This window comes from Bufo bufo, chromosome 2 (genome assembly GCF_905171765.1).
Source record: "Bufo bufo chromosome 2, aBufBuf1.1, whole genome shotgun sequence".
In the NCBI taxonomy this organism is placed as follows: Eukaryota; Metazoa; Chordata; class Amphibia; order Anura; family Bufonidae; genus Bufo; species Bufo bufo.
In genome coordinates this window covers 463,287,607-463,300,523 of record NC_053390.1, presented here as the reverse complement: position 1 = coordinate 463,300,523, position 12,917 = coordinate 463,287,607, and the positions used below count along the sequence as shown (strand labels likewise).

The 12,917-nt window shown below is 47.3% G+C and overlaps 1 protein-coding gene across 2 annotated transcripts in view; it reads left to right on the top strand.

Moving 5' to 3' along the window:
* The window catches only part of LOC120989509 (junctional sarcoplasmic reticulum protein 1-like), an 84,367-nt gene that overhangs the window by 18,298 nt on the left and 53,152 nt on the right, over window positions 1-12,917 (top strand). The window lies entirely within an intron of this gene.

Sequence of the window (12,917 nt, the reverse complement as noted above, 5' to 3'; positions counted from 1 at the left end):
CCTCATCAAAGTTGCCAATGATGCAAATTATTTCAGTCCTGTCAGGTCGTGGTCGCAGATTAAGCAGGCATTCCCTTGTACAACTCAGGGCATGCTGATATGCTTGGTTAAGGACCGTGGTAGCATAGCCCTTCTGCTGAAATCTCTGCTTGAGATCAGTGGCTGCCAACCGAAAATCCTCCATGGCCGAGCAATTGCAACATAGTCGCAAGTATTGCCCCTTTGGGATACCCTGTCTCAGGGGCAGGGGATGACAACTTTGCAAACCCAGCAAACTATTGGTGGCTGTCTTTTTGCGGAAAAGGCGAGTGCCATATCTCCATTCGTCCCTTTATAGATGGTCAAATCTAAGAAGGTGATCATTGTAGAATGAATTTCTAAAAGTTAAAAATAACCCCCTAACCATTCACATTGAGGACGTGAACAAAGAAATCGAAAGATACTGCAACCCCCTTCCACAATATCAGGACATCGTCGATATATCTGAGCCAAAGCAAAATCGACGATGGTCCATTTGGACATCCCCTCCCCAAAGACGACTTCACGTTCCCAACCTCTCAGATGTAAATTGGCGTATGTAGAGGCATGGGGGCTACCCATGGCCACACCCTTTGTCTGATGATAAACCTCGTTGTTAAAGAGGAACGTAATATGTTCCAATATAAATCTCAATAGTTGTAGCACGAACCTGGTATGGGGCCAAAGGTGCATACCACGTTCTTGCAGAAATTATGCCACCACCTCACATCCCTTCCCATGTGGTATGGAGCTATAGAGAGCCTCCACATCAAGACTAGCTAACATGGTATCATCATCAACATGGAGGCCATCCATCTTCTTGCTGACCTCCATGGAATCCCACACATAAGAGGGTAGTGAGGTGACGAAGGGCCTATGGACCTGATCCACATAGACGCTGATGGGATGCGTCAAACTGTTGGTATCCAATACAATGGGCCTCCCTTTCAGTGGATCAAGTCCCTTATGCACCTTTGGTAGCCCATAGAAACACCTTCAGGGTGCGGAGGTAGCAGAAATTCAAATTCAGATTTATTAATGAGCCTAGGTTGAAGTGCTTGGCTGAGCATGCCGCTCAACTCTTTCCGATGGGACATTAAAGGGATTATTAGGAAGGGTGTTGTAGCGTGATAGGTCATTCAGAATATTCAAGCACATTTCAGTATAATGTGCCTAATCCAGAATGACCACATTTCCCCCTTTGTCGGAGGGTTTGCTTACTATGGATGTAGGGCTGCGGTAAACTTTTATTTTAGCAATCGAGTATTCTACCGATTATTTTAGCGATTAATTGAGTACTCTAATAAGAAAAAATTAATTAATAGACTATTTTCCTTTATAAAAACTCATCAGACCCCCTGCCATCATTCCCCAACACCCTTCGTTCCCCCGTGTGATCAGCCCCACTATCCCCCAGTGCCATCAGCTCCCCCTATGCCATCAGCTCCGTTCCCCCAATGCCTTCAGCTACCCCCTAAGTGCCAGCTCCTCAGTCTTCTTCTCCACGCACTGCTGTCCTGACGTCACACAGCGTCAGGTCATAGTGCACGCCTACGTGCACTATGTCCTGATGATGTGTCAGGGCTGAAAGTGTAGCGCGGTACGGGCTGGCGGGTGACCACGGAGCGGTAAGTAATAGCAAGCGCTTCACTCCCGCTCCGTGGTCACATGACACAAACGAGTCTTGCATCGAGGATTTTTTTTGTCGAATTATTCGATTCAATCGAATCATCATTTCAGCCCTATATATATGCATCCTTTTCTAAAGCTAGCAGTCCTTCCATCTCTGAGCAAGTCATATTGTTATTCCCAAATTTTTGTCCCACCAAGAATCTTAACTGGTCCGTGACTAGGGCTGCTGCTATCGGCTATTTTTGGAATTGAGTATTCTATCGATTTTAATCCAACGATTAATTGAGCACCGTAATAAAAAAACTAATTAAGAGTTTTTCTTTATAGAAACTCATCAGCTTCCCCCCTCAGTGCCATCAGCTTCCCCCCTCAGTGCCATCAGCTTCTCCCCTCAGTGCCACCAGCTGCCCCCCCTCAGTGCCACCAGCTGCCCCCCCTCAGTGCCACTATGTCCCCTTCCTAGCCATGTCACCAGCGCCAGTACTTACCTTTCCTGTAGGGGCGCGCTCTACAGCTCCTTCATCTTCTTCTCACACAGCGTCAGGTCATAGTCCGCGCTTACGTGCACTTTGACCTGACGATGTGTCAGGATACAGTACAGTGCAGCGCGGTGTGGGCCAGCTGGTGACCACGGAGCGGTGAGTGATAGCAAGCGCTTCACTCCCGCTCTGTGGTCACATGATACAAACGAATCCATCAATGATTTTTTTGTGTCGAATTACTTGATGAATCGTTTCAGCGCTATCCGTGACCACCTTCAGGAAGACATCCATAGCAGTATTATCTCCTATGGGGGATTCTTAGATGATGGGGGCTTCAAATTAGTTAATGGTCTTTCCCCCTCATCTCTATTGCCCTCTTCCCATAAATCAGCCAGAACCTGCACATCAGCTAGGTCCTCTTCTTCTATGCCCGTTTCAGCACATTGGAGTCTATTGTGTGTGGCAAAATATTTTCATCATTTAAGCTTCCACAAACAAATAGAGGTCCTTGACCCACTCAAATAAGTTGAATACGTTAGTGGGCACAAAGGACAGACCTTTTTTCAGTACCCTAAATTCATCAAAGCTCAGGGGTCTACTGGAAAAATTAATAATCTGGGTTTTGTCGGAACTAGAGCTGCACCTGATAAGTGTGTCAGATGTTCCTCTCCTTTTTACTTCCTTTCCCAGAGTAGGTAATCGTATACTGGAGGGCCTTTCCCTAAAAAATTGCCTTGGGAGCAAGATCCTCTGCCTCTCCTACATCTACCTTCAAATCTACCCCGAAAGGTAGTTGATGTGGTTGGTTGTGTTATTGATTGCCTATTCAAATCACTTTGACTTCCTTTCAAAGGAGGGTGGTTCTGTTTCAAGCTCAAGAGCTTTGCTCTGTTTTGCACTATAACCAAATTTGTTACCCTTTTTAAAATCAGTTGTATCTTGCCTATATTGGTAGTGCTTACGCTCTTTCAGTTGAGCCGTGAAGTGTTTGACTGTTTGTTGAAGTGCCTGCTCTTTTCTCGCGAATTCAGGATTATTGGAGAATTTGTTCAGTCTCAATCTGCTCCCGGAGGATTGCAGTGTTCTTTTCATAGATACTATGCTCTTCCTCCTGAAGTCATAAGTCGGAGAGACGAATCAATTGATTCCTTTTCCCATTAAGCTAGGAACCCAGAAGAGCGTATACGGGCTACCGGCATCAATGGGATCATGAGCACGCATGGCGGACCCAAATAAAAATTCACCATCACAAGGTAGTGTATATAGTTTTGATTTTACATAGTAACATAGTACATAAGGCCGAAGAAAGACATTTGTCCATCTAGTTCAGTCTGTTATCCTGCAAGTTGATCCAGAGGAAGGCAAAAAAAAAAAACTGTGAGGTAGAAGCCAATTTTCCCCACTTTAAGTGAAAAAAAAATTCCTTCCCGACTCCAATCAGGCAATCAGAATAACTCCCTGGGTCAACGACCCATCTCTAGTAGCTATAGCCTGTAATATTATTACACTCCAGAAATATATCCAGGCCCCTCTTGAATTCCATTGTTCTCACCATCACCACCTCCTCAGGCAGAGAGTTCCATAGACTCCCTGCTCTTACCGTAAAGAATTCCCTTCTTTCCTCCAGACGCTATATATGTGTCATCCACAGATCCCTCCCCCCATAACACCTGTATAAATAGTGACCCCCAACACACCTGGCCCCGCTCACAGCAGTCTTCATATCTAAAATGTAGTCATGTAATCCTTAAAGGGGTATTCTCATCTTGCAAATTCATCCTCACCTGCAGTCACTCTGCTGTTCACTTCCTGGTTTTCTGCAGCTAAGGCTGGGCGGGCTTAGGCAGCTAGAGTGAAGGCCGGCCACACCTCCTTATGATATCACACTGAGAACTCAGTCCTTGCGTGCTAGTTCATGTGAAGACTATGAGTCATCAGTCTGGCAGCCTGCAGTGTGGGTGAGTCCCCTCCCCCTGCTGGGGAATCAGAGCGCTGTGATAAGTGAGCTCAGTGTACAGGAACATGTGGCTGTTCTGCAGTTTTACACACAAAATCTGTCTGATCTCTTACAAACCCATTTTGTTTATCAAAAAATATAATTCCATATTATACATTAGTTCAAAAGATTGTCAGCTAGTAGAGTTCTAATCTGTACTTTTGTCTCCCATAAAACACGACCATCCCCCACCCACCAGCACTGATGCAGATTTGTTTCCATTATAGCTGTACTCTAGTTGTGTATAAAACTTACACTATGTATCTGTATAGATGCATATACAGCTCAGCTACATGTGGCTACTCCAGTCCCCTAACATCACTTTGGCTGAATGGCTTCCTATACAGCTCTGCTACATCTTTATTCTACTCCCCCACTAGCACTGTGTCTGAAAAGCTTCATGCTACTGCTGTGCTATTCTGGTATTAATAAAAACACCCATTTAGGGCAAAAATCTTAATTTGTGGCCTTGTCTGCATCTGTACATGTGAGATGCACTCTTTAGATACTGTTCTTCTATTCTGGTATTAAAAAAACCCATTTTGGGCAAGATCCTAAATTTTAGAAATATGAGGACAGCGTCAAATAAGGGACGTGGCCCTGCTGGTGGAGCTCCTGTTGCAGGGAGAGGACATGGTCGATCTGTGCCAGCTACACGCACAAGTGAAACACCTTCCTCAGGTGCGAGTAGGCGACAGAACCTTCAGCGGTATTTGGTCAAGCCTAATGCGGCTCTACAAATGGTGAGGCCAGAACAAGTACAGGCGATAGTAGATTGGGTTGCCTCCAGTTCCTTCACATTGTCTCCCACCCATTCTCCTGCTGAAAGATCAGAGTTGGCACCTGCAGCCGATGTCCATCAGTCTTTCACCTCACCCCCTTGCAAATCAGCCAAGCAGTCTGAGCCCCAAGTCATGTAGCAGTCTTTTCTGCTTTTTGATCACTCTGCCCCAGAAGTGAAAGAGATTGAGTGCACCGATGCCCAACCACTTATGTTTCAAGATGAGTACATGGGAGGAGCATCACAGTAAGTCTCAGATGATGACGAAACACAGGTGCCAACTGCTGGGGCTTTCGAAAGTGTGCAGACCGACAAGGAGGGCAGGGGTGAAGACTGGGTGGAAGATGATGTGGAGGACGATGAGGTCCTCGACCCTACATGGAATCAAGGTCATGCGAGTGACCTGTGTAGTTCAGAGGAAGAGGCCCTAGTCGCACAGAGCCACCAGCACAGCAGAAGAGGGAGCAGGGTGCGAAAGCAGAGTGGCCATCCCCTAAACAGTACGCCTGCTACTGCCCACCACAGGAAGGGACCGAGCACACCAAAGCCAGCTCCAAGGAGTTCCCTGGCGTGGCAGTTCTTCAGACAATGTGCTGATGTCAAGACACGAGTGGTTTGCACGCTGTGCAATCAGAGCCTGAAGCGAGGCATAAACGTTCTCAACCTGAGCACAACCTGCATGACCAGGCATCTAAGTGCAAAGCACGAGCTGCAGTGTAGTAGACACCTCAAAAACCCAAAAAAGGTCTCAGGCTCCTCCTGCTTCCTCTTCTGCTGCAGTCTCGTCCTCTTCATCCACCTCTTAAGTGACAGTGCCACCTGTCATCCCGCAAACAGACAATCTGCCAGCAACACCACCACCTGGGTCACCGAGCATCTCCACAATGTCCCACGGAAGCGTTCAGCTCTCCATCTCCCAAACACTGTAGCGAAAGAGGAAGTACTCCCCCCTACCCACCCGCGATCCCTGGCCCTGAATGCCAGCATTTCAAAATTACTGGCCTTTGAAATGCTGTCATTTGGTCTGGTGGAGACGGAGAGCTTTAAAAGCCTTATGGCGGTGGCTGTCCCACAGTACGTTGTGCCCAGCCGCCACTACTTTTCCAGGCGTGCCATCCCTTCCCTGTACAACCAAGCGGGGGACAAAATCAGGTGTGCACTGCCCAACGCCATCTGTGGCAAGGTGCACCTCACTACGGATACGTGGACCAGTAAGCACGGTCAGGGACGTTATAGCTCCCTAACAGCACACTGGGTAAATGCAGTGGCGGCTGGGCCTGAGGTGGATAGCAGTTTGGCACATGTCCTTCCACCACTGAGGATTGCAGGGCACTTCAGTTTGCCTCCTGTTGCTTCCTCCTCCTACTCCGCTTCCTCATCCGGTCAGCGTAACATCTTCAACACCAACTTCAGCACAGCCAGGGGTAAACGACAGCAGGCAGTTTTAAAACGTATCTGTTTGGGGGACAAGCCCCACACCGCGCAGGAGCTGTGGACGGGCCTTGAACAACAGACCGATGAGTGGTTGGTGCCAGTGAGCCTCAAGCCCGGCCTGGTGGTGTGCGATAATGGGCGAAATCTCGTAGCAGCTCTGGGACTAGCCGGTTTGAATCACATCCCTTGCCTGGCGCATGTGCTAAATTTGGTGGTGCAGAGATTCCTTAAAAATTACCCCTATATGTCAGAGCTGCTGCATAAAGTGCGGGCCGTCTGTGCGCGCTTTTGGCGTTCTCACCCTGCTGCTGCTCGCCTGTCAGTGCTGCAGCGTAACTTTGGTCTTCTTGCTCACCGCCTCATATGCGACGTGCCCACAAGGTGGAACTCCACCTTGCACATGCTGGCCAGATTGTGCGAGCAGCAGGCGATAGTGGAGTTTCACCTGCAGCACGCACGGGTGAGTCGCTCTGCGGAATAGCACCACTTCACCACCAATGACTGGGCCTCCATGCGAGACCTGTGTTCCTTGTTGCGCTGTTTCGAGTACTCCACCAACATGGCCAATGCTGATAACGCCGTTCTCAGCGTTACTATCCCACTTCTATGCCTCCTTGAAAAAACGCTGCTGGCGATGATGGAAGAGGATGTGGCACAGGAGGAGGAGGAGGAAGAGGGATCATTTCATAGGGTTTCCGGCCAGTCATTCACAAATGGCTCCGAGGGTGGGTTCACTCTACGCCCCGCTGTGTGGCCGTACAGTAGTTTACGGCCACATATTGGGTGTTTCTGTAAACGGCAGAGTCAGGGCAATAAAGATACAGTCTTGTTTGGCTGTTAACCCTTGCTTTGTTAGTGGAAAAAATGGGTTAAAATGGAAAATTAGGCAAAAAAAATGAAATTCTCAAATTTAATCCCCATTTGCCAATAACTCTTGTGCAACACCTGTAAAATCAGTTTTGAATACCTTGAGGGGTGTAGAATAGGGTCATTTTTGGGTGGTTTCTATTATGTAAGCCTCGCAAAGTGACTTCAGAGCTGTAGTGGTCCCTAAAAATTAGGTTTTTGAAAATTTCTGAAAAATTTCAAGATTTGCTTCTAAACTTCTAAGCCTTGTAACTAGGGGTGCACCGAAATGAAAATTCTGGTCCGAAACCGAAAATTCAGGATGCCCTTGACCGAAAACCGAAACTGCCTTTTTGCCCAAATACTTTTAAAATACTTTTTTTTTAATGATTTTATTAATAATTCTTTTTCATGAATGAAATTCATCTGTGGGTGGCGCTGTTATGGAGAGGGGGATCTGTGGGTGGCGCTGTTATGGAGAGGGGGATCTGTGGGTGGCGCTGTTATGGAGAGGGGGATCTGTGGGTGGCGCTGTTATGGAGAGGGGGATCTGTGGGTGGCGCTGTTATGGAGAGGTGGATCTGTGGGTGGCGCTGTTATGGAGAGGTGGATCTGTGGGTGGCGCTGTTATGGAGAGGGGGATCTGTGGGTGGCGCTGTTATGGAGAGGTGGATCTGTGGGTGGCGCTGTTATGGAGAGGGGGGATCTGTGGGTGGTGCTGTTATGGAGAGGGGGATCTGTGGGTGGCGCTGTTATGGAGAGGGGGATATGTGCACTGTTATGGGGAAGGGGATATGTGCACTGTTATGGGGAAGGGGATATGTGCACTGTTATGGGCATAACAGTGCACAGATCCCTTTCCCCATAACAGTGCACAGATCCCCCCTCCCCATAGCAGTGCCATAGACCAATCCCCCTACCCATAACAGCCCCGGCCCTGCTGCTCACAGCAGACTAATCACTCACTGCATCTTTATTTTACCTTACAATCGTGACGCTCCAGTAACAACTCTGCAGGCAGAGCGGAGGGCGGCGTAACGTCACTTACTCACGTGACGCACCTGCTCCGCCCACTTTATGAATGAATGAGGCGGAGCAGGCGCGTCACGTGAGTAAGTGACGTGACGCCGCCCTCCGCTCTGCCTGCAGACTTGTTACTGGAGCGTCACGATTGTAAGGTAAAATAAAGATGCAGTGACTTAAAGTAAACCGCCCGCCCGGCGCGGATGACAAATCCCAAACCCCATATTTTCTGCCGATATGTACCAATATCGGCCGAAATGGATTAGGCCCATTTTCGGCCGATATTTTCGGCCGCCGGAATTTCGGTGCACCCCTACTTGTAACATACCCAAAAAATAAAATATCATTCCCAAAATGAGTGGGTAATTTCCACGCGCCCCCTCCTTAACTTGGAAGCTTATGCTTCAATACTTTGTCCCACATTTCTGCTCGATTACATTTAATTTCATCCATTGACCTCCTTTGGATGTGGCCTCCCAGTGTTTTGGGGTGTACCCTAATTTAAAAAAATATAAATAAATTTTAAACCAAAAAACAGTGTAGGCTACCTCCTCCTCCTCCAGCGCCGCTTCCACCTCCTCCACCGCTGCTTCCACCTACACCGCCACATCCACCGCCTCCTCAACCTCCTACTCCATATGAACCTTGTCCGCCTAGGTCAAGATTATAATTTTTTATTTTTACGTATTTTATGTTAAGTTATTTCCTTATCCACGCTTGTTTGCAGAGCACTTGCCATGCTCTTAACCACATTTTGATGCAATTTGCAGCTCTCTAGCCCTTTCCATGACATTTTTAGAGCCATTTTAATGCTCAAAAGTTCGGGTCCCCATTGACTTCAATGGGGTTCGGGTTCGGGGTCAAGTTCGGGTCCCGAACTCAAACTTTTTTGTGAAGTTCGGCCGAACCTGTCGAACCCGAACATCCAGATGTCCGCTCAACTCTATTTGTAATATGTTTAGAATAGTAGTGTCAGGTGGGCGCTGTGTATGCCAGCCTCAGGTGAGCACTAGGGTTGTTGCAATACCAAAAATTTTATTTGATTTCGATACCATGAAAAAGTATTGAGATACTCATTACCACGCGAAAAAAATAAAACCAAAAAAGCAGGGTGCATTCCGCATTTTATGGAACGTCTGGCCCATTATCGAACAGTCCGATCCTATTTTTTGGGGGGACAAGGTGACAAAAAAATGGCGAATGGCACAGTTTTTTTTTTTTTCTGTTACAGCGTTCACCACATAGGAGATTTTTTTAAAATATTTTAATAGTTTGCACTTTTTTGGACGTGGCGATATGTAATATGTTTACTTATTTATTGTTTATATATTTTATATGTAAATTTGGGAAAGGGGGTGATTCAAACTTAATATTTTGGTGTTAGTTATTAAATAAAAAGTTACAAAAAAAATAAAAAATTTCCAACTTAGGTGCTATAACCTGGCTCTTTTAATCCCTTGTCCTATTCACCCTAATAAAGCTCTATTAGGCTGAATAGAACTGTACACTCTCCCTGCTGCCTTGTGCATAGTGCACACAGCAGCAGGGAGCTTACCATGGCAGCCAGGGCATCAGTAGCGTCATGGCTGCCATGGTAACCGATCGGAGCCCCAGGATTACACTGCTGGGGCTCCGATCAGGTGGCCGCTGTGTATGGCTGCGTCAGGTGGCCGCTGTGTATGGCTGCGTCAGGTGGCCGCGTCAGGTGGCCGCTGTGTATGGCAGCGTCAGGTGGCCGCTGTGTATGGCAGCCTCAGGTGGGCGCTGTGTATGGCAGCCTCAGGTGGGCGCTGTGTATGGCAGCAATGGTCTTATGTTTAGGCCTCTTTCACATGACCGTATGGCTTTTTCATCGTTTTGTGGTCCGTTTTTCACGGATCCGTTGTTCAGTTTTTTTTTGTATCCGTTGTGTTTCCGTTTCGTTTTTCCGTATGGCATATACAGTATACAGTAATTACATAGAAAAAATTGGTCTCGACCTAAAATTTTCAATAGATGGTTCCGCAAAAACGGAACGGATACAGAAGACATACAGATGCATTTCCGTATGTGTTCTGTTTTTTTTGCGGACCCATTGACTTGAATGGAGCCACGGAACGTGATTTGCGGGCAATAATAGGACCTGTTCTATCTTTCAACGGAACGGAAACTGAATGCATACGGAGTACATTCCGTTTTTTTGGCGGAACTATTGAAATTAATGGTTCCGTATACGGAACGCAAAAAATGGCCCGTAAACGAAAAAAAAAAAAAAAACGGTCGTGTGATAGAGGCCTTTGTGTATGATGTTGGATAAATGTAAAATTGTCCACATTTATTTCTGCATGGGAGACTAGCAATGGTTTCCCTGCAGAAATATCAGCCTCATAATGTGGGCCTATGCATTATATATGTGAATTACCGCAAAATTTGTACTCCTCTAAACAATTTTGTGGAGTATTTTTAGCCGAGGAGGAGTATTTTTACACTTCTGGAAAAAATTTAGTGCGACCTCTGGTTGGAATTGCTTCCAATAGCTGTTGTAATAAAATAAAATAAAAACGCCTCCCCATGCTAGATATGAGTCCAGTGCTTTGTTCCAGATTTGCCCCCTGGCGTTTAGCGCACTGATCCACCTCTCTTTCGTCCTGCATGATAACACTGGAGAATTCTTTTAGGGAAGACTTGCTGCTCAGATCACCAGCAGACATAAACTCTTCCCTGGGTGGTCGCCTGGAGATCCCTCACTGCTTGGAACACTTTTGGTTGCTTGTAATCATGCCTCCTCCTTTCGGTTCCACACTGGAACGCAGACCCATATACGGTGAGGTCACTCCCTTTGCATCATATCCTGTCATCAGCATGCGCTCTGTAATGGGAATCCTGATCACCTCCTTCTGTTCACTGGAGGGAAGCATCATCAATGCGCGGCAGCTCCTAGTGGAACCTCCAGCGCTATGGGTATTACGTGGGAGGGAGGTACTGCAGCCCCCTACATTGCTCTCCTAGTTGGAGTTCAACTCTAATCCCTGTCCTATGGACAGGAAACTGAGGAGAGGAAGGAGGATAGACCTTTTAAAGGGAATCTGTCACCTGCTTTTACCATTTTAAGCTGTCACCATCGCTATGTTCACTAAAGTACCTTATTTCCAGCAGTCTTCTTATAACTTTATTTCGTTTTGTGCTTTTGATATAAAAGCGCTTTTTATGTTATGCTAATGAGGCTCCAAGGTGCCCAGAGGGGCGTTTTTTTCCCTCTCCGGTGCCCAGTGACGCCCCCCTGCAGTGCCCAAGAACTCCTCCTCCTACCTTCTAGAAATGCCCCGTCCTCCTTCCTGTCTGCGGCCAGAAAACTCGCGCAGGCGCAGTGCGGCCTGCGCCATCAACCTCCTCAGGGCAACAGCGCTCAGGTTACATCACTGGGCTCGGCGCATGCCCAGTGAGGCTTTTGAGGCTGTTGCCCTCAGGAGGTTGATGATCGCGCAGGCGGTACTGCGCCTGCGCGAGTTTTCTGGCCGCCGACAGGAAGAAGGACGGGGCATTTCTAGAAGGTAGACTATGACGTGGGGAGGAGGCGGAACAGTTTGCCGGGCTGTGGGAGGTTATTTCAGGATCAGGAGGCGTTCTTGGGCACTGCAGGGGGGCGTCACTGGGCACTGGAGAGGGAACATAAAAAGCGCTTTTATATCAAAAGCACAAAATGAAATAAAGTTATAAGAAGACTGCTGGAAAAAAGGTACTTTAGTGAACATAGCGATGGTGACAGCTTAAAATGGTAACAGCAGGTGACAGATTCCCTTTTAAAGCAATTCTTGGGCTTCCTGTTTCCTGTCCAGGATGGGGAATGAGTTCTCACAGGTGCTGTCATAGAGCAAAATGGAAAAATAAAGTTTGTGCTGCAAGAAACAAGCCTTCATATGGCTAGTGAAAAACACTATGGCAGGGATGCTCAACCTGTGGCCCTCCAGCTGTTGCAAAACTAAAACTCCCATCATGCCCAGCTGTAGGCCGATAGCTGTAGGCTGTCTGGGCATGCTGGGAGTTGTCGTTTTGCAACAGCTGGAGGGCCGCAGGTTGGGCATCCCTGCGCTATGGCCACCCAATTTCTTATCTTATACTCCTCCTTGGCTAAAAATGCTAAGAGGAATATTTTTACTCAAAAAAATGTAGTTCAATCTCTGTGTCTGCAAGATTTATCATCCAGCATAAACCACTGTGCTATGCCTGCCGTCTCTCTTCCTGTTCACAGCTGCTGTTAGCTGCTGCTTTGCCATAGACAGGAAGGGAGACTGCATGTGCACCCTGCACGTGCCGTGTCCTCGTACAGCTGATTGGCGGGGGTGCCGGGTGTCGGGCCCCTGCCGATTTGATATAGATGACTTATACTCAGCTGTTGGTTTTTACCTTATATACTGCGTATGGGAGGTTTATGAACAATCTACTTAGTATCCATTGATTATGCTAGCCGTTTTTCGTATACCTTTTTTTCTTTAGATATCTACAGACATAGTGGTATCTAGCACTGTTTATCAGGAGGTTACCTGCTGGCGTTACAGCCTCAAGATGGAAGCAATGAAGAGTTTGACTGTAGCAGCAGTTGAGCGTGCATCCTGGTGTTCTGCACCATTCAACTTCTGTTGCAATGACAAAAACAGCCAAGCTCTTGGCTAGCCTACCACTGTAAAATGAGAGCAACATCTCTCACCACTTCCTTAGGCAACCACAT